A 26,943-nucleotide genomic window follows, 5' to 3' on the forward strand; every position below is an offset into this window, starting at 1 on the left:
CAACAAGGTTATACTTGATCAACTTAGAGTTATACACGACCAATAAACAAAAAAAAAAACGATTGTATAAAAAGTATTTGTCGCAAATTAACAAACTTACCTCGCCACCAGGACCACTCCCGTCCGTTTGATTTCCACGTGCAGCTTCCTTCATTTCAAAGAAGAGAAAACAGACAGTCCATCAATTCTTGTGTGTCCAAACCCACCTGGGACCGTAGATTTTTCAATCGCCATATCTGACGGTTGATTGTCTAACAATCGTTCAACATTTTCTGGCAATCCCTCCCCATGGACTTGCTCATGCACCGCATCACCTACCACGGGCCGAGATTCAAAGATTCTCGACCGTCCGTCGCCTTGGCCTACAATGTCTGCTTTGCTCTTTCATGGTCGGTGTCCGCGATCTTCCAACATTTTCAGCATTTTCATTCAATCCGTCCCCATGAACGTGCTCATGCCCCTCATCACCTGTCCAGAGGCGAGCCTCATCGTCCTTTGACGGTCCGATACTTTCCTCAATCTCCGCCTCGGAGTAATTCGCCCCCAACAGCAGTTCTCTGACAGTTGGGGCGGGGGTGCACACAACCTGATCCTCTAACCCTGGGCTAGCAGGTGACAATGGCTTAGAAACCACTGTATCACCTCCCACTTCCTCCATAATCTTTGACCATGAAACTGCAATCGATTTCGTTGGCGTGTCGCCTATGACGGACTCTCGACGCGGCTCAACGCGGGGGTTACCACCCCATCCACCCCCATCATTGCCGAGACTCTCAAGAACTTCACTGATTTGACGCGTAGATGCATCGATTCCGACAGTTTTATTGGGAGGCTCAGTAACTACCTCTCCAAATGCAGGGCGTTACCCACGAAACCTTCACCTTTCTCGCAACTGCTCACCTTCAGCGACGTACTTTTGAATCTTTTCACCCTCAAAGAATTCTTGAGAGGCCTGACTAGCATTTAGGCCCGTCGGATCACTAGTTACAGCTTTGATCCGTGCGGTTGCATCTGCGTACCATGAATAGAACACAATAGCGTTCCTTTGCATTTGCAGATAAAGCTCGTGAGTACCCTGCATCCAAGAAGTACAGTAAGTTAGTTATATTATAATATATGAGTACGTTCAGCTGAAACAGAATCCATCTGCAGAAATATATAAGGGTTTGCACTTACATCGACAGCCCTAGCTTTCAATTCCTGGTCATCCTCGACCCCTGCTGGTAGTTCTATCTGAATGAACTTCTTCTCAGAAGTTGGGCAGGGTTGAGGGGGTTGAGGGGGTTGGGGGGCTGTTAGCAACAGTAGTTTGGGTTCACGCGGGTCGCTGAGGCTGCTACTGTCCACACTCCTTCCATAAGAGGGGTCTTGAAGGCACCTCGGGTACCTGGTCTTAGACAAGGTTAAAGTACCCAATCCCCCTTGACCCACCTCAAATTTTACCCTCTCTACAAGCGAAGCTTCATCCCAATGTTTAATCAAAGGAAGATCACTATTACAAGGCTTACCCCTGTAATCATATCGCTGAAAGTAGCTTATCATGAGGAAGGGGATACACCCATTCAACATTGTTACCCCCCTTTTGCAGTCTGACCCCGCTTTCACCGTCGAATCCAAAATATAAGAGCACCAGTCAAAATGCGGGATGGCTTTAGGATCTTCTACAGCCCTTAACAGCTTCCAATCTATCCCGCTGTTTGGGGTGGGTGCGAGGAATGAAGACATGCAGAACAAGACAAATAGCCGGCAAAATTGATCGTCCGCCTCCTCGTACTCTTGAAGTTGCTTGTGAACTTTCCCTAAGGGTATTGCACTATTCCCTTTGGCCACCCCGTACGCTTCCCGCCATTTGTCCTTCAGCTCCTTATTCTCGGGGTCGGTGGACCCCTTCTGCGTGCTCACAGGCACCAAAGGGAGAGGGTTAGGTCCGAAAGGTAACAAGAAACAGTCATGCACGTCATGCTTACTGATCATAAACTCCTTCTTCCGCGAAGCCCTGAACACATATGAGTTGTCGAGAAAGGATTCCAAGAACAGTGAACGTGTGCAAGTGGGAAGCTCCTAATCTTGAGCTCCAAAAGGCCACCAAACCCAATTTTCTTAACAAATGGACACCGATCCTCATTAAGCTTTTCAATGAGAGAAACAAGTCTTTGGGGTCGACACGAAACCGAGACTTCATGCACCCTCTTTACCCTTGGCTTGGCCTCAACTATCTGGGAAAAGCAAAGACAACACGAAAAATTATACGATCGTAGTTGCAATTATAGATATTTGGAACAAAGAAATACACATACTGTGAATTAAAGTAATACAATAGATAGTCAGGGTTATACATTCTGATAATAGAGTTATACAAAATATAAGTGAAGTTATACATTCTGATAGTAGAGTTAATCAGAATATATCAAGAGTTATACATTCTGACAGCAAAAGTTATTCAAAATGTAATCAGAGTTATACAACAAATGGCAACAGTTATAAAAAGCTAAAACTTTGAACCTGGGAATCAGCTCCCTTCTCAGTACTTGGTGCATCATCCATCTGTAGCTGACAAATAAAAAGGGATTCAGATTATATAATGTGTAAAATTATATGTGTAACTCCAGCCATTAATGTATAACTCTATTATTAAAATGTATAACTCTAGCAATAGAAAGTATAACTGTGGCCATGTAATGTATAACTCTATGGATATAATGTATAACTCCAAACACAGTCTGTATATGCTAAGAGTTATACATTATATGCCTAGAGTTATACATTGTAGAGTGTATTACTGTAGTTCCAGAATGTATAACTCTAGTCATACAATGTAGAATGTATAACTCTAGGCATATAATGTCTAACTCTATACACAGTCTGTATAACTCTGATCATACAATGTATAACTCTTGACACAGACTGTATAACTCTAGGCATATAATGTATAACTCTAGGCATATAATGTATAACTCTAGTCATAGAATGTATAACTCTAGCAATAGAAAGTAAAACTCTGGCCATGTAATGTATAACTGTAGTCATAGAATGTCTAACTCTATACACAGTCTGTATAACTCTAATCATACAATGTATAACTCTTGACACAGACTGTATAACTCTAGGCATATAATGTATAACTCTAGTCATATAATGTATAACTCTAGTCATAAAATGTATAACTCTGGCCATAAAATGTATAACTGTAAGCATAGAATTTATAACTCCAGGTATAAATTGTATAACTGTAGGCCTATATTGTATAACTCTATGTATGGAAACTAATTAGAAGTATAGTCATACATATAACAATTAGAGTTTGACATCTAGGAACCAGAGTTATACATCTAGGAACCAGAGTTATACATATTGAGTACTAGAGTTATACATCTAGTAAGCAGAGTTAGACATCTAGTAACGTATAAATCAAAATCAAAACTTTTAACCTGGATATCAACTCCCGTGTCAATACTTTCTACAACATCCATCTGTAGATGACCAACAATTGGGATTAGAGTTATACAGATATTTAATTGAAGTTACAAATCATTCTATAAGAGTTATACCAACAAGACGAGATTTTTTACCTTCAATTCAGATTTCTTGGAAGATTTCTTGGCATTTTTCTTGGCAAAAACCATTGTTAATTATCAAATGACCTCGAATTTGTTCTGCACAACCATAATTAACAATTGAACAAATAAACATCAGCAAACCCATAATTGCAGATTGAAAAATCGATGGAACTCTTTTTATGATAGTTTAACAAAGGCAATAATTAACAAAAAACAAACTCATATCACTAAATAAGGAATGGAGAAAATACCTTATAAAAAAATGGAGACAGGCGAGTTTGCACGCGACTTGGTATTAATTTGTTGTGATGAAAATGGCGTTTGTTGGGATGGACTTAATTGGTAATGATGAAAATGGAGTTATCAGAATTGTGAAGAAAGAAAAGGAAGACGAAATGACAGGAAATAGAGGGAAAACACAAATACCCGCAAGTTGTTTTGAATTGTCTAGAAAATGAGGAGGGAAATGATCATGGACTGATGGACAAACAGTGTAGCATGCATGGGTTAGTGGGTAAGAGGAGAGAGGTAAATCAAAAATATTAGTTTAATGGGGTTTAGTGGGGTTTGATTTATTGAATCTTGGCCATTGGTTTGATTGATCCAACCGTCCACATTAGAACTTATGGACTTATTATATAAAAGGACCTTAGTTGATCTCTTCTCTATATATATATATATATATATATATATATATATATATATATATATATATATAAAGAGAGAGAGAGAGTCAAGTTCTTATAAGTCTACCTAACTATTTGAGTCCATAAGTCCTCTCTACATCCCTTAGATATCCCACTAAGGATGGTTGAGATTGAAAGGCAAAAAATATTCTTAACACTAATTAGATTCTTATACACTAATTAATCCACTTTCTCTCTCTAGATTTAATTTTACATTCACTAATGGATTATTATACACACACACAAAAATTTTGAGCATAATTTTTTTTTGACTGAAACTTTATACAAATGTTACGATACTTTCACTGTTTTAAAAGTGTAATTTCAACGAAAAAAAGTGTAACTTTAACAAAAAAAAAGCGGTTTGACGGATTTTATTTTGAAATTTGAAAATTTGAAGCAAGTTTACAATATATTTTGCGTTTTACGAGTGTAACTCAATTTTTACGACAAATATTGTTTTGAATTTTTCCAATTTTAACACAACTCATTGTAAATTGAGTGACTTATAAGTATAATTTCAGTCTTTTAAAAGTGTAATTTTAGTCCATTAAAGTGTAATTTTAGTCCATTAAAGTGTATTTTTAGTCCATTAAAGTGTATTTTTAGTCCATTGAGAGTGTATCTTTAGTCCATATTAAAAGTGTAACTTTTGTCCATTACAGTGTAATTTCAGTCCATTGAGAGTGTAACTTTAGTCCATATTAAACATGTAACATGAGTCCATTGAGAGTATAATGGTAGTCCTTGAGAGTGTAACTTTAATAGATATAAGTGTAACTTTAGTAGAGAAAAATGTAACTTTAATAGAGATAGCTGTAATTTTAATAGAGAAATACTCCCTCCATCCCGGTCATTTGTTGTCTATTTCCATTTTGGGGTGTATCAGTGAATTTTTATCTATTTCTATTTTTGGTAAACTTTATATGTAAAAGGTAGGGTGCAAGTGGATGAAATAATAATATTATATTACTTTGTTAGACACCCACTTGCATTTCCTTATTCTTTGTGCTAAATACAATAGATAACAAATGATCGAGACGAAGGGAGTATGTAATTTTAATAGAAATAAGTGTAATTCTAATAGAAATAACTGTAACTTAAACTTTAATAGAGATAAGTGTAATTTTAATAGAGAAATGTAACCAAGTGGTGTTAGTCCAGTGGTAGCTGGGTTAAACCTTGAAGCTTGTAGAAATGCAGGAGTTGAGAGGTCCCAGGTTCGAATACCAGCTGGGGCGATGATCACTTGGCCACTGCAGCCCCAGAAGGGGTGGCTTACATGGTCCATGTGGTGGTGCAGGAATGCATGGGCCCGGGGGGGACTCAACCCCCTCGTCATCAAAAAAAAAAAAAGAGAGAAATGTGTAATTTTAATAGAAAAAAGTGTAATTTTAAAAGAAGTAGCTGTAACTTTAACTTTAGAAGAGACAAGTGTAATTTTAATAGAGAAATGTGTAATTTTAATAGAAAAAAGTGTAATTTTAATAGAAATAAGTGTAATTTTAATAGAGAAATGTGTAATTTTAATAGAAAAAAGTGTAATTTTAATAGAAATAAGTGTAACTTTAACTTTAATAGAGATAACTACAATTTTAATAAGTGAAACTTTAATAGAGAAAAATATAACTTTAATAGTGGAACGTGTAACTTTAATATAGATAAAGATAAAGATAAGTGTACTAGAAGATAAAAATCAACAAATAAAGAGAAACTTAACTTTTTCATTTGTTTTTTTTTTTAAAACAAACTCAAATTTCCTCTATCACAAGTCACAACAACACCAACACAACTTAACTCTAAAATGAAAAACATACATGAACTACCAAATCAGAAAAAACAAAACAAAACACAAAAAAAAAAAAAAAAAAAAAAAAGATCGGATCTCAAAATCCTTCGAAGAAGGAGATCTCAAAAAAAATTAAAAAAAAAATAGAAGACTGCATATAAACTGATACACACGTCCCTCATAACAATCAACATTTCAAAATCTTTCAATAAAAGGAGATTCCAAAAAAGTTTTTAAAAAAATTTAAAACTAGCGAGAAGACAACCAACACAAAACTAGATCTCAAAATATAAACCAAATATAAACACAAAACGATTTAAATCAAATATGAACACAAAACGATTTAAATTAAATATAAACACACAAAAAAATACAAAACCAACTATAAACCTCGAAAAAAAAAAAACAGATCTGATAAAGGAGAAAGAAAAGAAAAAAAAGGAAGAGAGGAGGAGTGGCAGTGGTGGGCATGAATGGTGCGGGTTGGCAGTGGTGGCCGTGAGATGATGGCGTTTTTGGTGTGGTTGTTGTAGGTGGCGGCTGGAGTGGGGCGTCAGGGAGGTAGGAGTGAGGCGGGGCAGTGGTGGTTGGATGGTCGGGTGGTTGGGTGGTCGGCGGTGGCCTGGTGGGTTTATGTTGGTGGTGATGCAGGTGGTGGTGGGTGAGACCGAGAGAGGAGAGAATCTGGTGGTGGTTGAAGTGGAGAGGAGAGGTTGGGTTGTCGGGTTAATTAGTGGGGCAGTGGTGGTTGAAGGGGGAGTACTGGTGGTCGGGGTAGTGGAGTGGTGGGGGTGGATGGTGGTGGCCGTGGGGGTGGGTGGTGCCGGTGAGGTGGGATGTGAGGAAGAGGGGGGCATTTTTTTTTTCATTTTTTAGCTTTTGAAATTTTTTGGTTTTTGAGAGTGGAGAGGTTTTTGAGAGATAAAATGAGTGAAATTATGGGAGATGAGAGAGAAATGAATGTTTGGAAAAGTATATATATATTAGATTAGTAGTTAATTAGGATGAGTTAGTAATTAATTAGTATAGGTAGAGAAAGAGTGATGAATTAGCTTATTAATGACCATTTTGGGTGTTTAATCTCAACCCTCCATCTTCATGATCCAAAGGCTCACAATAAGACTTATGGACTCACACTTAGGGAGGGGACTTACTTGATCTTTACTATATATATATATATATGTATATATATATATATGTATATATATGTATATGTATATATAGGTATATGTATATATATGTATATATATATATATGTATATATATATATACATATATATATATATACATATATATATATATATATATATATACATATATATATATACATATATATATATATATATATATATATATATATATATATATGTATATATATATGTATATATATATATATATATATATATACATATATATATATATATATATATATATAGGTGGGATCCGGTGAGTCCACCTAAATATTTGAGTCCATGAGTCCAAGAAACAATATCACGCACTATACAAAACAATATCACGAATTTTTTTTTTTTTTTTGAATTTTTTTTTTTTAGTATAAGCTGTGATATTGTTTAGTATAACGTGCGATATTGTAAGTTGTGATATTGTTTAGCATAACGTGTGATATTGTATTACAAAACAATATCACGAAATATTTTTTTTTTGATTTTTTTTTTAGTGTAAGCTGTGATATTGTTTAGTATAACGTGTGATATTGTTTAGCATAATGTGTGATATTGTTTACAAAACAATATCAAGATTTTTTTTGATTTTTTTGCAAGCTGTGATATTGTTTAGTATAACGTGTGATATTGTAAGATGTGATATTGATTAGCATAACGTGTGATATTGTATTACAAAAAAATATCATGATTTTTTTTGTAGTATAAGCTGTGATATTGTTTAATATAACATGTGATATTGTATCATGGACTCACGGACTCAAAAAGATAGGGTGGACTCATGTGCTCCCGATTCCTCTCTCTCTCTGTCTCTCTCTATCTCTCTCTATATATATATATATATATATATATATATATATATATATATATATATATATATATATATATATTAGATCCGTGAGAACGAACACTCGGTGAGAACGACTATCCACCCTTAGATTAAATAATATCCAAAGGCCTAGATTAAATCATTAAACAACTCACTCAGAGTTAAACCCAAACTTCTTTCCAGAATTCGTGCTATACCCTGCCCATCTCCGACCGGCAACTGTTACCTTCGTCGTCGTACCCACCGGCGTAGTCAACTCCGTCAACGTAACTCGTCGGAGCAGTCAACCACGTCGACGGTTATCAGTCACTTTTCACAGAGAAAGCAGATCATCGATTCCGCAATCACAAAAGGCTAGCTCGCAATCTCACTAATATCGTTGCCGATGGAAACTCCGACGACCCCGCCGCTTGTACCTCGAATCTCTCTTTATGATGGTTTCACATCTATTTTAATGTATCTACACCAACTTTTGATGTACCTCACCACAATTATAATGTATCTAACATTTATACACAAAATTAGTTATTAGGTACATTGAAATTGAATTGAGATACATTTATATAGGAATCAGATACACTAACTTTGTTTAAATCAAATTGAGTTGTGGTGAATGAAATTTAAAGAAAAGAAGAACGTTTGAAGGCCTTGTACTCTTACCCCTGCATTTATCCTCTCCTCAACTCCTCGTTGACCGCTCCCACACCGGCGAACTCCCCGGCGCACGCTATCCTAAGTCTTTGTCGACAATAAACCACAAAATCAGATCTTAAGCCGTTGTCGACATAAATTACATCTTGCATCTCAGACATGTCAAATTGTTGATAAGCAAGCGCGACCTATTTTCTAATTGCGCCACCGCAACAATCGGCATAATATTAATCATTGGAGGAGGGATTTGCAGGCGAAATGCTAGATACGGTGGCTGGAGTCGATCTAGATAGGAGATTAAGAGGAGATTAAGAGAACGGATTAAGTAAAGAGAATATGGTGGCTCGACGGCAATGTTGCCGGAGGGACGTGGGTGATCGGAAGCCTCTGCCGGAGGGATGTGGGTGATCGAAAGTCATTGCCGGCGTCAATGTTCTGGTTTTCTTGGATGCTGATTAGATAGGAGACAAGAATATGGTACGGAGTTTATAATGACGGGAAGGAATAAAATGGTGTTGGTTGTTTAAATTGAATTGTTGGGCGTTAATTAATATTGTTCTCACCGTTCTCACCGAGTAATCGTTCTCACCGGATCCTACCTCTCTCTCTCTCTCTATATATATATATATATATATATATATATATATATATATATATATATATATATATATATATATATATATATATGTATATATATATATATATATATATATATATATATATATATATATATATATATATATATATATATAAAGAGAGAGAGAGAGAAAGAGAGAGAAAGATGAGATCAAATGAGTCCACCTTAATTCATTGAGTCCATAGATCATCTTTAGAGCCCTTGGATTGTGAGGATGGATGGCTAAGATTACACCAAAAAGCAAAATATAAGATTATAATATAGAGTAGAGTAATTACCTCTTTCTCCTTAGACGGCGTAGACATCTGACTTGCTGCATGTAAGTCAATCAGTCACAGCACCTCATTCCATTCCCTCCACTCTCTTATACTTTCTCATAATTTCAAAAACCGTCCTAATTCCTCTCTTTGATATCTTTTGCCTGCAATTTCTTCATCTTTCTTTACCAAATTAACCACATTTCTGCTATTTTTTTTATTTTCATTCAAGTTATTCACCATTTAAATTCACTGTTAACCGACTTTGAAGGTAATTCTTTGATCATTTATCTCTATTCTTTTTAAATGTGTATTTCATGTGTATTTTTGAGGACTCATCTTCATTCTTTTGTACGGGTTTTATGTGCATTCTTTTGTTATTATTTTATTCTTTTGCTATTATTTCATTTTTCATTCATTCTTTTGTTATTATTTCATTCTTTATCCTCGGTTCGGGTTTTATGAGCATTCATATTCATTCTATTGTTCTACGAAATGTTATGCATAATATCCATAAACATGTTAATTATTGAGATTATGATTTTGGAATTGTTATACATATTGCTATGCATATTATCCATATTGTTTTTCTTTTGATGACATGTGATTATATTATAAACTGGATATCAATTTACAAAGGTATAGGAGATAAAAAAGCATCAGTTCACATGATCAAATTACATGAGATTCTTCCTTTCTAGCCATTCTATATCATCAACCTTCAGCTGTTGCTTGTCAAGGATTCTAATCCTTATTCTCATTTCATTTACGATCGTACTAGCAACCTTCTCTGGCCTTTGAAGAATCATCTCCATTCTGCTCTTATTACGCTGCTGCCACACCTGATATATTGTACTCAACACCAACGCAACCTGAACTCCTCTTTGGACCTTGGAACCTGATATATGAATACACCATTCCATGATGTCAGTCCCAGGAATGCAGCACCCAGTGCTTTGATTCAACAAATTTACGACTTTCCTGCTGTATAAACAAGCAAAGAATAAGTGAGTTTGGATTTCAGTAGCCTGGCCACACAGGTAGCATCTGTCATCAGCATCAATACCATATAACACCATCTTGCTGTTAGTATGCATTGCCTCATGTGCCCATAGCCTCCCCATGAAATTGTGCTTAGGTACACTCCATGTGTTCTATACCACACCACGCCATCTGACCTCAAGTTTAAGGCCTCTCATCCACTTATAGCAGTTAGTAGGGGTGTATCCCTCAGGTTGGATATGCCAATTCCCATTTATGTACCCTGCAAATATCTCCTGCTTCACCCTGCAAATTCTCCTCCAAACCCAGCTAGAATTTATACTGGGTTTGTATTCCAGCCAGTCCCTCCCCCTCAAGTAATTGCAAATCACCCAATGGACCCAAATAGTATCCTTTTTCTCATACACCCAGTCCACCAGCCTACCAATCATTGCTTTATTCCATATCTCCGTATCCCTAAGGCAAAGACCTCCTTCCTCCTTTTGTCTGCATATTTTGTCCCACGCCACTAAAGTAACTCTTCTGTAGTCAGCACTTCCATCCCATAGGAAATTCCTGCAAGTTGCCTCAACTATTCCTTTGGGAAGAATGAACAGACAAGCCCAATAAGAGCATAGAGAGTTAAGCACAACCTGAACAAGGGTCAACCTTCCAGCATAGGAAAACTTCCTGGCCCCCATAACTATGAACTCTATTGCAAATCTTCTCAACTAAGCATTCACAGTCCTTTTTCTTCAGCCTAGTGGTTTGAATAGGCATACCCAAGTATCTGATTGGCAGCTCTCCTTCACTAAAGCCAGAAACTCTCAGAATATCCTGCTTGAGCTGGTCAGAAACCCCACAAAACTAAGCATTAGATTTGGCAGCATTAACCTTCAATCCTATGGCTTTGGAGAAAGTGGAGAAAGATTTCAGGAGCAACATCATAGATGTAGCATCCCCTCTATTGAACATAAGGATATCATCAGCAAACATTAGGTTTGTGAGGCTCATCTGTTTGCACATATGGTGGAATTTAAAATCAAACTTGACTGTTACATATTTAAGAGTCCTTGTCAAGTACTCCATGCAAAGGGTAAAAATGAGGGGTGATAGAGGATCCCATTGTCGTAGGCCTCTCTTCCCAGGGAAGTATCCAAACATCTCACCATTAATAGGTAGAGAGAAAGTAGCATTGGTGACACATTGCATAACCATACTCCTAAAACCTGCAAGAAACTGCAACATATTCAGAAGGTTTTCCACAAAGTCCCATTGCACAGTATCGTACGCTTTCTGCAGGTCTATCTTGAGAATACACCGAGGAGATACTGATGGTCTTTCATAAAGTCTAATTAAGTCCAGACAAATCAGAATATTCTCTTGTATACTTCTATGTTGTATAAAGCCCCCCTGGTTTTGATCAACAATCTGAGGGAGCACCTCTGCCAATCTAGCACATACATAATAGTTTTGATATAACTTTATAAACTACATTACAACAAGCAATTGGACGAAATTGCATCACATTATGAGGCCTTTCACACTTGGGTATCAGAGTTAAATTGGTAGCATTAAGTTGCTTAAGTAGTTTCCCATACGTGAAGAAATCCATGACAGCATTGATGACATTAGTACCTATCTCCCCCCAGGTATCTTTGAAGAACTTGCTGGTGTATCCATCAGGACCTGGTGATTTTATGTCAGGTATGCTAAAGGGAGCTTCTTTTATCTCTACAACAAAGACAGGTTTAAGCAAAATAGCATGATGATCAGTAGTACAACTTGGACCTCGAGCAAGAATCTTCTTATGTATCTTATGAGTCTCTTGACTTGAGCCTAACAAATGCTGGTAATAATCTAGAAAAGCAGTCTGTACTTGATCAACAGTATCACCTAAATTCCCATTCATATCCTCTATCATGATCACCTTGTTCTTATTCCTTCTGTTCTTTATAGTGCTATGAAAATAAGCACTATTAGTATCACCCTCTTTAATCCACACATTATTATCCATATTGTCAACTCTTGCTATGCATCTTTATTCTATTGATTATCCATAAACATCTTCATTTTAGGTATGCTTGAATTTAATTTTAAGCTGAATTGGTCAGATTTATTTTTAAAAGTATCTATTACTCATTAAATTAAAAGTGTAAATCTGAACAAATGGGAACTGTAAATGTGATAAACTGTAACTGTAGCTCTGATTTCGCTAAAAGTGTAAGTTTGTTTATTTTATGGTGTAACTCGAATATGTGAAAGTGTAATTGTTAATGATGTAAGTGTAAATCTGAATAAATGGGAAGTGTAATGACATATAATCTAAATGCAAGCTACTAACAACATATAGGCACAAAAACCGTAACAAAACACCACAACATTTTCATAAACATATAGCTTATCCTCCTCATGTGAAAAATGGAATGAAATGGAAGGGAAGAGAGTTTATAATGATCATACCAAGCGGTCTTCATATTCCCTTATGATATGTCTCAAACGGAATTTGTACCTATGCGAGAAGAGAACAAAAGCACACAAGTGTATACAACTCTAAACTACTAAGGTCAAGAACATGTTTTTGGATTTTGAAAATTTCAAATGTTTAGGGATTTTGTTTTTATGAAATTAAAGAACATATTTTTGAGATTTTTCAAAAAAAATCAAATTTTTATAGGTTTTTTGAATGTAAATTCTTATCCCACACTTATTTTGGACATTGTCCTCAATGTACAACGTAGAAGTAACTTTCATTATTTTGAAAAGTAAAAACTTGTTTTTGGGTTTTTGAATGTTGGAAATTGAAATACGAATGTAAGATTTAATGCATGATAAGAATGAGTGTATGCTCTAAGTAAATGCAAGTATCTATATGACATATATTACAAATGATGCAAGTAATTCAAGCTAAGCTAAAGTGATGCATGTACTCCATTAATTGGAAAGCTAATTTGAATTAGCTTAGACTACTTATGATCAAACCTCCCCAAACCGAACCAGACACTATTGCTAGTGCAAAAAAAGTAAAAGGTTTGGTCATGAGTAATCGTGCATGAATGCAAAATGTATTATCTAAATGCAACTAACTACATGAACTATCTATACTATACTAAGTGATATGAGCTAACTAAACTAGTATAATGCATGATACTCGGTTTAGAAGAGAGCTAGTTTGAATTAACTCAGAATACTTGTAATCAAACCTCCCGAAAGCGAACAAAACATTGTTTCCAATGCAAAAAGAGAGAAGGTTTGGTTGCAAGTACTAATATGATTATAGATGCAACTATACTAAATGAAATGCACACTAATGAACATGAGAGATAGAGAGAAAGGGAAGTGTACTCACAATTGTCTTAGGTCTATATGCTATGTGAGCTATCGTCCACCATCGGATTAATCGACTCTTTCTCGGTAGCATCTTCTCTCATCATCCTCTTCTCAACATCCTTATCATAGTTATTGGCCTATCATAATCATTGTCCTCCTTACTGCTTTGCTACCCTCTTCATTATCCGCCTTTATGCCTTATAACCCCCCCCCCCCCTCCCACATTGGAGCTCTTGCTAACAAAGGGGTTGTATTCATGAGGATATAAGATAGGTTTTTATAAAGTTATTCCAGAGGGCCCTCTTTTTGTTGGGCAATATGATAGGCAATCCTCCATTTCCACCAATGGGAATGATTTTGGTTGAGTTTTGAGGGATTTGTAATGGGATAAAAGGGTGTATTGGTGAGGGAGTAGGGCTTTGTGTTTGGAGGAGAAGAGAAGAAATGAGAAGGAAGGAAGGGGTCAAAGGATTAGAACCCATGCTGAGGACTCGCTCGATTTTAGCCTCAACTCACCCGATTCGGGCCATGACTCGCTCGAGTTCCTTATGGACTCGCTCGATTTGGCTGACGGAGATTCATTTTTGGGTCCTCTTAGCTTTAGCTCTCACGAGCTATCATTGACTCGTGGGGATTCGTTCTTAGCTCTTCCTTTTCCTTCTTTTTGGTCTCCCTAGCATGAGGATAGGGTTCCGTAGGTTTTCTTAGCCAAGGCAAATGCATCTCCACACTTGATCTTTATCCTCCATTCATCGTTAAAGCACATGTGTGAGTACCCTCCCTCACTTTCTCTCATGCAAAAACGCTTTATACAATGCAATTAAACTAAATGGGAATGATGTTCATTCAATTGTCTTATTGGATTTTTCTCCATGGGAGCAAAAATAAACACCTTGATAGGGCTAAGGTGCACACCTCCCGTGAAACCGTGGCAAAAACTCAACAAAGAGTCCAACAAGACTCTTGAATGTCATCATTCATGGTATGCAAAATCTTTAACTTCCCCAAACCGAACGAGGCACACTCTCACAATTGAGGTTCATCCTTGACGATCCAAGGGGGGGTAAGAGAAAACACTAAATGCATGCAAGAATTGAAAACATGGGATATGACATCTTATAAACAGTGGTTTACTCCACCAAACTCATTTCCCATTGCCATTCTCATTGATGCTCTCAACAATCGGTCAAAGGCTTGAGAATATGCTTCAAATAGGCACAAATAAGGCTTTGGCCATTTCAAGATAAAGCATAGCCAATCAAGCACATGAGATTGCTTGTTAAATGTCCTCCCCCTTGCTTTGCCCTTAACATTATAGCCTTTGCAATGCTTAGAGATGGCAATTATGGCCCAAACCAAACCGAAACCGAACCAACCCGAAGGAAAACATCCGATCCAAACCCGACTCTTAATAACCCATACCCGATCCACTATTTAAAAATCCATAATCCAAATCCACAATTGAAAAACCCGAACCAAATCCAAACCCGATCCATTCGTACCCGAACCCGATCCAATCAAATTTTTTTGGAAATTTAGGCTTTATTGTACTTGAAATTTCAAATTTGTCATATAAAATGAATTTTTTATGTAGTCAAATCAAGTTTTGGATCGAATTTTGGATTATATGGTGGATCGGGTATGGATTTGGAGCTGGTATGAATTCGGAAAAAGTATAATGGGTTGGGTATGGATTTTGAAATTTTGGATATGGATCGGGTTTGGATATGGATCAGTGATCAACTAAATTAGTGGATCGGGTTTGGATCTTGCAAAACCTGATCCAACCCGATCCGTTGTCATAGGCCGACGCTTCATGGCAACAAGCCCACGATTCTTGTTAACACAAGGTATGAAGTATGGTTCATATTCACCCGGTTCATATTCATCCGGAAGCTTGCACTCTCTTCCATCTCCTTCAAATTTCATGATGATAACATTTTCACTTGTCAATCCTTCACAAGTAGAAGGAGAATTCACATTTCCTTGATGAAGGGGTAGTTTAAAAATAGGGGATGGGGGGGGGGGGGGTCAATTCTTCACACTGGAGACCATTCATGCTTCCATTTTTGTTACTTTCTTCTTAACCCTCCTTAGAACTCAAACCATATCCAAAGAAGAGGGCTTCAATTTCTTCCAAACTATGATCAAAGGTGCCAACATAATAGCTTTCCTCTTTACTTCTCAATTCTCTGGAGATAGCAAGTTCAATTTCATCAACCTCCACTTCCCATATTTTACCTTCACTCCTACAAGTGTCAAGAGTACACAGTTCCTCTACATGGATCATAGAAGGAAGTTGTGGTGGAAGGTCTTCCTCCTCCTCATCATCATCATCATCATAGGTATCCCAAATAGGAGAAGCAAGGCTAGTGTAATACCCCGTAATTTGATAAGTATTTATAAGAATAGATTATGTAATTCGAATAATTAATTAAAAGGCATTTATATAAATAATTGCAAATAAGGCGATAATTAATAATAAAATAATGGATGAGTCGGGATTCGATGTTGGGCCGTGTACTTGTGTAATAATAATAATAATAGTAATAGTAATAATAATAATAATAATAATAATAATAGTAATAGTAATAGTAATAGTAATAGTAATAGTAATAGTAATAGTAATAGTAATAGTAATAGTAATAGAAATAGTAATAGTAATAGTAATAGTAATTGTAATAGTTATATTAATATTAATAGTAATATTAATAGTAATAGTAATAATAATAGTAATAGTAATAGTAATAGTAATAGTAATACTAATAGTAATATAATTGGTAGTAATATGTAATATAATAATAGTTTCCTAATACCCTCCTATATGACCTTTCCTAATACTTTCCTATAAGACTACCTTATCAATATAAATAGAAGACATTGGCCCTTATTCACTCATAATTCCATAAGCACATAACTTAGGGAGGGAGAGGGAGAATAAGAAGGGGAAAAAAGGGAAAAAGGAATTGGACAATCGATTTGGGGATTTTGCATCTACTTCTATTGGATTCGATCTTTTATTTTGTAAGTTGTCTTTAATCTTTCTAAAATTCCATTTTTCATCTTGAAGACTTAAATTATAGTAGGATTATGGTAGAAGTCGTGCTTAATTACATAAATATTAGGTTAAACATGATTAGATTAAAGAAAGAAAGTTACAACAATTTGGCAGATTCGTAGGTTGTTTTTTTTAATTTATTTCGTGGTCTTAAAGTGTTTGTTTCCAAAAAGTTAATTAATAAAGTAGGGTTTATTCAAGTCTAGTTAATGCATATAAAATTTCGTAGTAATCGTCCATACGGTTTATCTTGGGTGATTTATTTATGAACGTGTCGCCGAAAAGTCTGCGAATCTGCTAATGTTGTAAAGAATGCTTCGAAACCATAACTTATATGTCAAAACTATTCTGTGTCTTTCATGCATTAAATTTGAAGAATCTTGATGATGCTAGGAGTTGTAATTTCTCAAAATTCATATGTTAAGTTGTTTTATGAATCGATACTTTTTATGCGACGGGATTCGTTAATAATTATAAATCTTTCAAAAAACCTTGATAAGTTTGGAATTTGAGGAAAGTATATTTCACAAGAACTGTAGACATGAGTCTTAGGGTTCTAACCCCATTGGTCTTGCGTCGTTTGGATTTTATTGAATTAATTATGAATTTTACAGTGAAACTGATTTATGTTGTAAAGACGGATTGTAATTCAATAATTACGTATGCTAATAATTAGTAAATTGTAATTAATTAATAATTGAGCATTTGACGTAGTTAGTAATTATAAATATTATTATTATTATTAGGTGACGGATTTTTTGAGGAGCATTACTTATCGGATTTGCCTTGCTAATTAATTGGATTTGCTGATCAGGTAGGAATATCCTACTCAACCTTGTGTTATGTTCTTGTATGTCTGAGTTATATTTTATAAAGAATTGTTGCTAAGCGTATTATATTAAATGTCATGGTGGATGTCATGTGGGAAATAATCTGTATACTTCCCTTAATTTAGAAGGATTATAACGAATTTAACAATGATGATTAAAGGTCATAAACAAAATACATAAACAAAGTATAAAGGATTCAGAATTAACCTTCGGTCCTAGCAAATATGGCCTAAGAACAATATCAAAATTGATATTCGCCTATCAGTTGCACCCAAGACGATATGAGATATGCCCTTATTGATTGTGCTAGAATCGATCTAAAGTTTTCTGTAAAATTTAGTTGTTTTGTGTTTTTTCTGATGAGAGAGAGAGGCTAGGTCAAGAAAAAGAATTAGGGTAGAATAATTCTCTCCCTTTCTTTCTTATACTGGCCGAAAACTAGGATGAATAATACTTTCCTATTTTCGCCCAACCGACCTAAAATAAGGAGTATATTCTCCTTATTTTTGGTCTTTCCAAAAATATATAAAATGTGTTGAATTGTCATCTAGTGAGGATCGAACCCATGACCTCTTGGTATGTGTACCCTCACTATTACCACTATGACAAATTCATCTTGTTGATATTAAATATAACTTATTATATTTAATTACGAATTAACAGATTAATTCGTCCAAGCTAACATTACATATATTTAATTAAATATAACTTATTATATTTAATTTACGAATTGACAGTTAATTCGTCTCATCTAATATTATTTAATTTTCATTAAATAATTATCTCATCAACACATTGACTAACTTTTTAGTCATATTGGACATCAATGTGATTATATTTCTATAACCACATTTCTCAAACACATCCTATAGGTGTGACCTTTAGGGACCAGTTGATCACCGCCATCTGTATGATAATAACGTCAAACTTTCTAGCAAGCCAACCGTTATTAGGTAAACGTTAATCAACTGATTAAATATACGAAGTATACCCTTGTGAACCTGTAAGAGATTTACAAATGTTATCACACTAATTTGTGGAGGACACAAGCTCCAACAAACTCCCACTTGTCCTCACAAGTGTATGTGCGATATCCGATTCTCATATCCTATAAAATTTCTCCCACTCAATGTAAAACAATTTGCAAATTCGAATTCACAAAGGTCGTATGTTACAAGCGATCAATATCAAGAGTGGTTTCCCCGACTAGAGAGTAACTTAACTGATAAACGAATCAACATTCGAGCATGGCCATGCATTTCAGTTACAACTCCTCGAGTGGCCCTGACAAATAACTATACCTGATAAGGGTTGGATATTTTCCTCAACTCGAATCCTGCAGATGTAAGCACAGTATGAAATGACCCAGAAAAAATCTACTTAGCCTCCATTCACGGCATCGTGAGAAAGAAACCAAAGTCACCCAAAAACTGCCTTAATCTCAAGAGACAGTCGATAGTCAAAAGAATCGACTCTAGGAACACAATGGATGTCCTATCCACGACTTGGCACCGAATGTTATTAAACATTTAGGACTCCATTACGTTGTCACAAAAAAAAAGTTGTCCTACGAGGTATCGTCATAATCTCGTATCTGTGATCGATCAGTCAACCGTTTGACTTATGCCTCGTTAAACCCACCATCAATCGACTGCACAATATAATAGCCGGAGTTATCAGCTCATATTGGCGATTACGGACCAAAACAAATATAATGTAATTCAGTTCACTTTGTGGCATTCAATGTTGTCAGTACAATCCACATGAAAAACAAAATATTATATATAAAACGATGAAGTTATAAATAGTATATGAAAAAGATAATGTATTAAATCTATAATCAAGTACTACAACTCAGGAACATGTTTAATTCCCATGGAATTAACATGCCCTACATGCTTATCATAATTCAACGGTTTGGTGAGAGGATCCGCGATGTTATCATCTGTCGCAATCTTGTCAATCACTATCTCTTCTTGCTCCACGTAATCACGGATCAGGTGAGCTTTCCGAAGTACATGTCTAGATTTGTTGCTAGACTTTGGCTCCTTAGCCTGGAAGATGGCACCTCTATTGTCACAATAGATGGTGATCGGGTCATTCGAACTAGGAACTACTGAAAGCCCTTGTAACAATTGACGCATCCATATCGCTTCCTTTGCTACCTCCGAAGCGACATAGTACTCGGATTCAGTAGTAGAATCTGCTACAACACTCTGTTTGGAACTCTTCCAGCTGACCGCAGCACCATTAAGATTGACGACGAACCCGGACTGAGATTTTGAATCATCTCGATCCGTTTGGAAGCTAGCATCTGTGTAACCGGTTGCGCATAGCTTAGTATCGCCTCCATAAGTCAATACCCAATCCTTAGTCCTCCGTAGGTACTTGAGGATATTTTTGACTGCAATCCAGTGTGATTCACCTGGAGTCTTTTGGTACCGACTCGTCATACTCAATGCATATGCCACGTCTGGACGTGTGCATATCATGGCATACATGATTGATCCTATTGCAGATGCATAAGGAACACGACTCATGCGCTCTATCCCTTCAAAGCGTCGTGGGTGATCGAGACTTGCTAAACTGCATCCTGCCGTCATAGGAAGGTTCCCTTCTTGGAGTTGGTCATGCTGAACCTCTCAAGAACCTTATCCAAATAAGACTCCTGACTAAGTGATAACGTCCGTCGTGATCTATCTCGGTAGATACGGATTCCCAAAATGCGCTGTGCCTCACCCAGATCTTTCATCTGGAAATGGTTCTTCAACCATTCTTTAACCGAAGATAGGAGAGGAATGTCATTCCCAATTAAGAGTATGTCATCGACATACAATATCAAGAATACAATCTTGCTCCCACTCGACTTGATATATAAGCATGGTTCCTCGACCGATCGAATGAAGGCATACTCTTTTATCACTTGGTCGAAACGATGATTCCAACTCCGAGAAGCTTGCTTAAGTCCATAAATGGAACGCTTAAGCTTGCATACTTTCTTAGGATGCTCAGTATCTATGAAACCTTCGGGTTTCACCATGTACAACTCTTCCTCCAAATAACCGTTTAAGAAGGCGGTTTTCACATCCATTTGCCAAATTTCATAATCATGAAATGCGGCAATCGCTAAGATTATCCGAATGGAACGTAGCATGACTACAGGTGCAAAAATCTCATCATAATGCAATCCGTGCACTTGAGTGAAACCTTTTGCCACAAGTCGTGCTTTATAGATATCTGGTTGCGCGTCTACAGAATGCTTTATTTTGTAAAGCCATTTGCACTGCAGAGTTTTTACCTTATTAGGTAAATCAACTAGATCCCATACGTTATTCTCATACATGGAGTCCATCTCGGATTGCATGGCTTCGAGCCATAGCTTTGAGTCGGAACAGGCCATAGCACCTTTATAGGTTGCGGGTTTATTACTTTCTAGAAGTAAAACGTCATTCTCCTCGACCATACCAATGTATCAGTCTGGAGGATGAGAGTCCCTACCCGACCTCCTAGGTTCCTCAGGAATATTAACCGTATCATCAGTTGGAGGTACAGCTTCCTCCATCTGTTCCTCGGTTGTTGGTTCTGGAATCTCCGACAGCTCGAAGGTTCTATTACTCGTCTTGTTCTCGAGAAATTCTTTCTCTAAGAACGTCGCACTAGCCGCAACAAAAACTCGATGTTCGGTAGGCGAATAGAAGTAATGACCAAATGTTCCTTTTGGATAACCTATAAAGTATGTCTTGACCGATCACGGGCCGAGCTTATCCTCGTGTATCTACTTGACATAAGCATCGCAGCCCCAAACCCGAATAAAGGACAAGTTGGGGACCGTTCCACATTTCATATGGAGTCTTGTCGACAGCTTTAGACGGACTTCGGTTAAGTATAAGAGCGGCTGACAAAAGAGCATAATCCCATAATGAATCAGGCACTACCGTGTGACTCATCATGGATCGAACCATATCAAGTAAGGTTCAATTTCTCCGTTCGGACACACCATTCAATTGAGGTGTTCCAGGTGGAGTTAACTACAAAATGATTCCACAGCCTTTCAGGTGTTCATCAAACTCATTTGAAAGATATTCGCCACCCTGATCTGAACGGAGTGCTTTAATCTTTCTACCCAGTTGGTTCTGTACCCTATTCTTGTATTCCTTTAATTTCTCAAAGGACTCACTTTTATGCTTCATTAAGTAGACATATCCGTATCTACTCAAATCGTCCGTGAAAGTGATAAAATATCTATAGCCATCTCTAGCGGTAATTGACATAGGTCCACATACGCCCGTATGTATGAGTCCTAATAGGTCAGTAGCGCGCATTCCAACACCTTTGAAGGAAATTCGAGTCATCTTGCCAATGAGACATGATTCACACGTGCCATATGTAGAAAAATCGAATGCGGGAATAGTCCCATTATCGACGAGTTTCTTCACGCGTTTCTCATTTATGTGTCCCATTCGACAATGCCATAGATAGGTTTGATCTTTGTCACCAACCTTTAATTTCTTATTATTCATGTGTAATACTTCCGTGGTTTGATCTAAGATGTAAATTCCATTCATGGAAACTGCTTTGCCATAAATCATTTCATTAAAAGAGAAAATACAACTATTATCCTTTATTGAAAATGCAAAACCGTCTTTAGCAAGTACGGAAACAAAAATAATGTTCTCAGATAAAATGGGTATATAGTAACAGTTATTTAAAGATAACTCAAAACCACTAGGGAGTTGGATTACATATGTCCCCTTCGAGGCAGCAGCAACTCGTGCTCCATTCCCGACTCGCAGGTCCACATCACCTTTTTTGAGAGGTATGATGTTCTTTAGGCCCTGCAAATGATTACACAGATGAGAACCACAACTAGTATCTAGTACCCAAGTTCCGAAACTTGCATGGTTAATCTCAATCATATGAATATAAGATGACATACCAACAGGAACGACGCGGCCTGCCTTGATGTCCTCACGGTAGACGGGACAGTTCCTCCTCCAATGTCCAGTCTTGTGACAATGACGGCACTCTATGTCACCGCCCTTGCTCTTTGTCTTGCTCTGTGAGCCACTTGTCTCACCAGGCGCACTCTTACCGTTTCCTGGCTTCTTAAACTTTGGCTTACCTACAGCTAGGTCGCCATGAGCCTTGCCCTTACCTTTACCTTTGTAAATTGTGAGAACATCTTGCTTCACGCTCCCACTCAATTTCATATCCTTCTCGGTCCCGTAGAAGGGAGTGTAGCTCATGAGGACTCTTTTTCAAGTCATTCATGTAGTAGTTTGCCCCGAAAAGGGCAAAACCATCGTGAAGAGAATGAAGCATTCGGTCAATGACAATGCTCTCACTGATTTTACAATTCAGTGCCTCCAGCTTCTCGACATTCTCAATCATGTGAAGAATGTGTGGGCTAACCGGTTGGCCCTTCTGGAGTTTCGCATCAAAGAAGCGACAGGTATGCTCATATGTAACGATTCTCGGTGCCTTTGAGAACTCGTTAGTGAGCGTGGTGAAAATCTTGTTTGCACCTTGGGCAATGAAGCGTCTCTGCAAATTAGTTTCCATTGCAAAGATGAGTACGTTCTTTATCGCACCCACTTCCATAACGAAATCACTATAAGCGAGTGACTCGTTGGCTCCGGCATTGGGGCCTGGGTTGACCGGTAATGGCTCAGTTAAATACCTGAGCTTACCGTCAGCAGTGGCAGCATTCCGTAGTGCCGCCTCCCAGTCCGCAAAATTGGACCCATCATTCTTCAGTCGAGTGGACTGATTCATTTGGTCCATGAACATTTTAAGCCAGGACGAACGATCTAGTGTGGCACTAGGCATTGGGATTGCGTTATTTCCAGCCATTTGTTGTAACAAAGATTATTGATAATAAACGTGTTCTACATCAAGAAAGAAGAATAAAAATAATAAGCATGTGCATCGTTTTGATTTTAAGTCTAATGAACTAATGTCATAACGCGAAGACTCAAAACATTTATACAATTGACCTCCCTCAAGAATTATATAAATGACCCCAAGACTCAATTCTCTGTAAATTGATAAGTTAACCTTTTAGCTAATTCTACCGTTAGAATTCTTGGTCGATAAATTTTTGTAAATACTATCTTTAGTCCATCATAATCACGAGAAACTCTTCGGACTATGATGTTGAGGTAAACTAAGTCAACACAACTACTTACCCAACTTAGAAGGGGTCATATTAGGCCTACCGACGAAGAAGGGATTCATAGATGTTTGCCCTTATAAAGACTAATCTCAATTTTCGTTTTAGAGGAAGATCCCATCAACTTTATTTTAATTCATTTTAAGTGAACTATAATCTAGCATGCGAGAATGAATAAACTAAGGTGATGGCTTATAGACTGTGACATCTGCATGTCCATGAAAACTAACATACAACCTATATGAGTCAATTTTCATGCATTTTAGAAGTATGTGGTTTGGTTTTAGGCGGAATATGATGCAATTACTAACATGTGAATGAAACGCAATAATAATGAAAAACGTAAAAAAAAACAGTAAAAGTCCTAGTGTGGCCTATCCTATCAAAATGGACAATAAATACAAGTTTGGAATCCATCCTTGGACCCGAGAAGCTTGTCTTGATGTTCCATCTTGATCCATGTAGCGGGAGTGAGCTTGAATCTTCATATTTAGTCTTCTTTGAAATTACAATAAATAAAATTACATAATTGACCTATTTATTACATTCTAATTTCAAAACCCAAAACTAAAATAAAGGAGATTCGAGATCTCATAATTACATAAAAATCATGTTTCCTTCATTACGAAAACATAATTTGACTAAGGCCACACTAAGTATTACAAATTACAACCGATTGCAAAATTAAATACGTAAATAAAATTCATTCAACAAAATTAAAAGCATCAACTAAAAATAAATTAAACATACATGACACAATTCCTTAATTATGTTGATTAATTTATCCAAACCACCTATTTAAATTTAAATTAAGTGACAATTCCGCAATTAATCACATTAATTTCATTCTTAATCCATATTAAACTTGTAATATGAATTCTATCCGTCAAAATTTTAAACTGCTTTAAAATAACTCGGTATCTTTAAATTGTGAACCGATTCACAATAACTAATTGGCCAAAATAAAAAAAAAAAAAAAAAAAACAACCCTTTTTTTTTCTTGTTTGGTCTCGGCAGAACCAAACAAAAGAATTTTTTTTTCTTTTTATTAAAATCCCAGCTCTCGGTTGGAAAAAGAAAATAGCCAAATTTTTTTTTTTTTTATGTATCCGGCAATAAAAATAAAAAACTTTCCCCTTTTTTTTATGCGGCAAAAAGGGAAAAAGACAAAACTTTTCTTTACTTTTTCTGATTCGGTAAATCAAAATTTTTTTTCCTAAATACCGTTTTTTTTCTTTCCAACGGCAAACCCTAAAAATTGAGCCGTCAAAAAAAAAATATTTCCCTTTTGCGGCAATATGCCCTAATTCAAAGATTTTATGAAGAAAATGTTTAAATTGCTATTAGGACATGATTTAGCAAATGCATTAACAAACATGATTAATCGTATATGCTAAAACTATATAGCAAAAACAAATTCTTACATCAATGACATGATGATACTATATGTATTTTAACTTAATCTGCATTAAATCAAAATCTACCAATTCTCATATGATAATTTTAACCGATTAAAACAATGATATGATCTAAAGAAATTGGATATAAATCATCAAACAAAAGGAAAAACGAAAGAAGAAAAAAAACAGGCCGAAAGAAAAAAAAAATCGGCCAAAAAATTTTTCAGCCGAAAAAAAACGAAACCCTAATTTTTCGAGAATTAGGTAATAATTTACATACAATTTTCATGAAAATCATCAAAATCAAAAACGTGGCTTATTGCTCTGATACCACTTGTGGGAAATAATCTGTATACTTCCCTTAATTTAGAAGGATTATAACGAATTTAACAATGATGATTAAAGGTCATAAACAAAATACATAAACAAAGTATAAAGGATTCAGAATTAACCTTCGGTCCTAGCAAATATGGCCTAAGAACAATATCAAAATTGATATTCGCCTATCAGTTGCACCCAAGACGATATGAGATATGCCCTTATTGATTGTGCTAGAATCGATCTAAAGTTTTCTGTAAAATTTAGTTGTTTTGTGTTTTTTCTGATGAGAGAGAGAGGCTAGGTCAAGAAAAAGAATTAGGGTAGAATAATTCTCTCCCTTTCTTTCTTATACTGGCCGAAAATTAGGATGAATAATACTTTCCTATTTTCGGCCCAACTGACCGAAATAAGGAGTATATTCTCCTTATTTTTGGTCTTTCCAAAAATATATAAAATGTGTTGAATTGTCATCTAGTGAGGATCGAACCCATGACCTCTTGGTATGTGTACCCTCACTATTACCACTATGACACATTCATCTTGTTGATATTAAATATAACTTATTATATTTAATTACGAATTAACAGATTAATTCGTCCAAGCTAACATTACATATATTTAATTAAATATAACTTATTATATTTAATTTACGAATTGACAGTTAATTCGTCTCATCTAATATTATTTAATTTTCATTAAATAATTATCTCATCAACACATTGACTAACTTTTTAGTCATATTGGGCATCAATGTGATTATATTTCTATAACCACATTTCTCAAACACATCCTATAGGTGTGACCTTTAGGGACCAGTTGATCACCGCCATCTGTATGATAATAACGTCAAACTTTCTAGCAAGCCAACCGTTATTAGGTAAACGTTAATCAACTGTTAAATATACGAAGTATACCCTTGTGAACCTGTAAGAGATTTACAAATGTTATCATACTAATTTGTGGAGGACACAAGCTCCAACATGTCACTGTTATTTATACCACTGCGATTATTATTAAAAAGTTATACGAGTATTGTGATGAGTTGTGCATAGCATGAGAGATGCTACTGCCAGTTGTGCATAGCAAGAGTGTTGCTACTGCAGGTTATGCATAGTACGGAGGATACTACTGCTAGTTGAGCATGGTATGAAAGTACCACTGCCAGTTACAAACTTTTGCATAGTACAGAGGGTACTACTGCCAGTTGAGTTGAGCATTATATGAGAGTATCACTGCCAACTATATAGTTGAGCATAGCACGGTG

The 26,943-nt window shown here is 36.2% G+C and overlaps 1 long non-coding RNA gene across 1 annotated transcript; it reads right to left on the reverse strand.

Moving 5' to 3' along the window:
- Positions 1-2,494: 2,494 nt before the first annotated feature.
- Positions 2,495-3,633, reverse strand: LOC141633103 (uncharacterized). Its single transcript, XR_012537911.1, has 3 exons — positions 3,570-3,633; positions 3,429-3,470; positions 2,495-2,544 (listed from the first exon to the last, which is right to left on the reverse strand). It is a non-coding gene; the product is annotated as an uncharacterized LOC141633103 (long non-coding RNA).
- Positions 3,634-26,943: the final 23,310 nt, after the last annotated feature.

The sequence above is a fragment of the Silene latifolia genome, chromosome Y (genome assembly GCF_048544455.1).
Source record: "Silene latifolia isolate original U9 population chromosome Y, ASM4854445v1, whole genome shotgun sequence".
NCBI classification, from domain to species: domain Eukaryota; kingdom Viridiplantae; phylum Streptophyta; class Magnoliopsida; order Caryophyllales; family Caryophyllaceae; genus Silene; species Silene latifolia.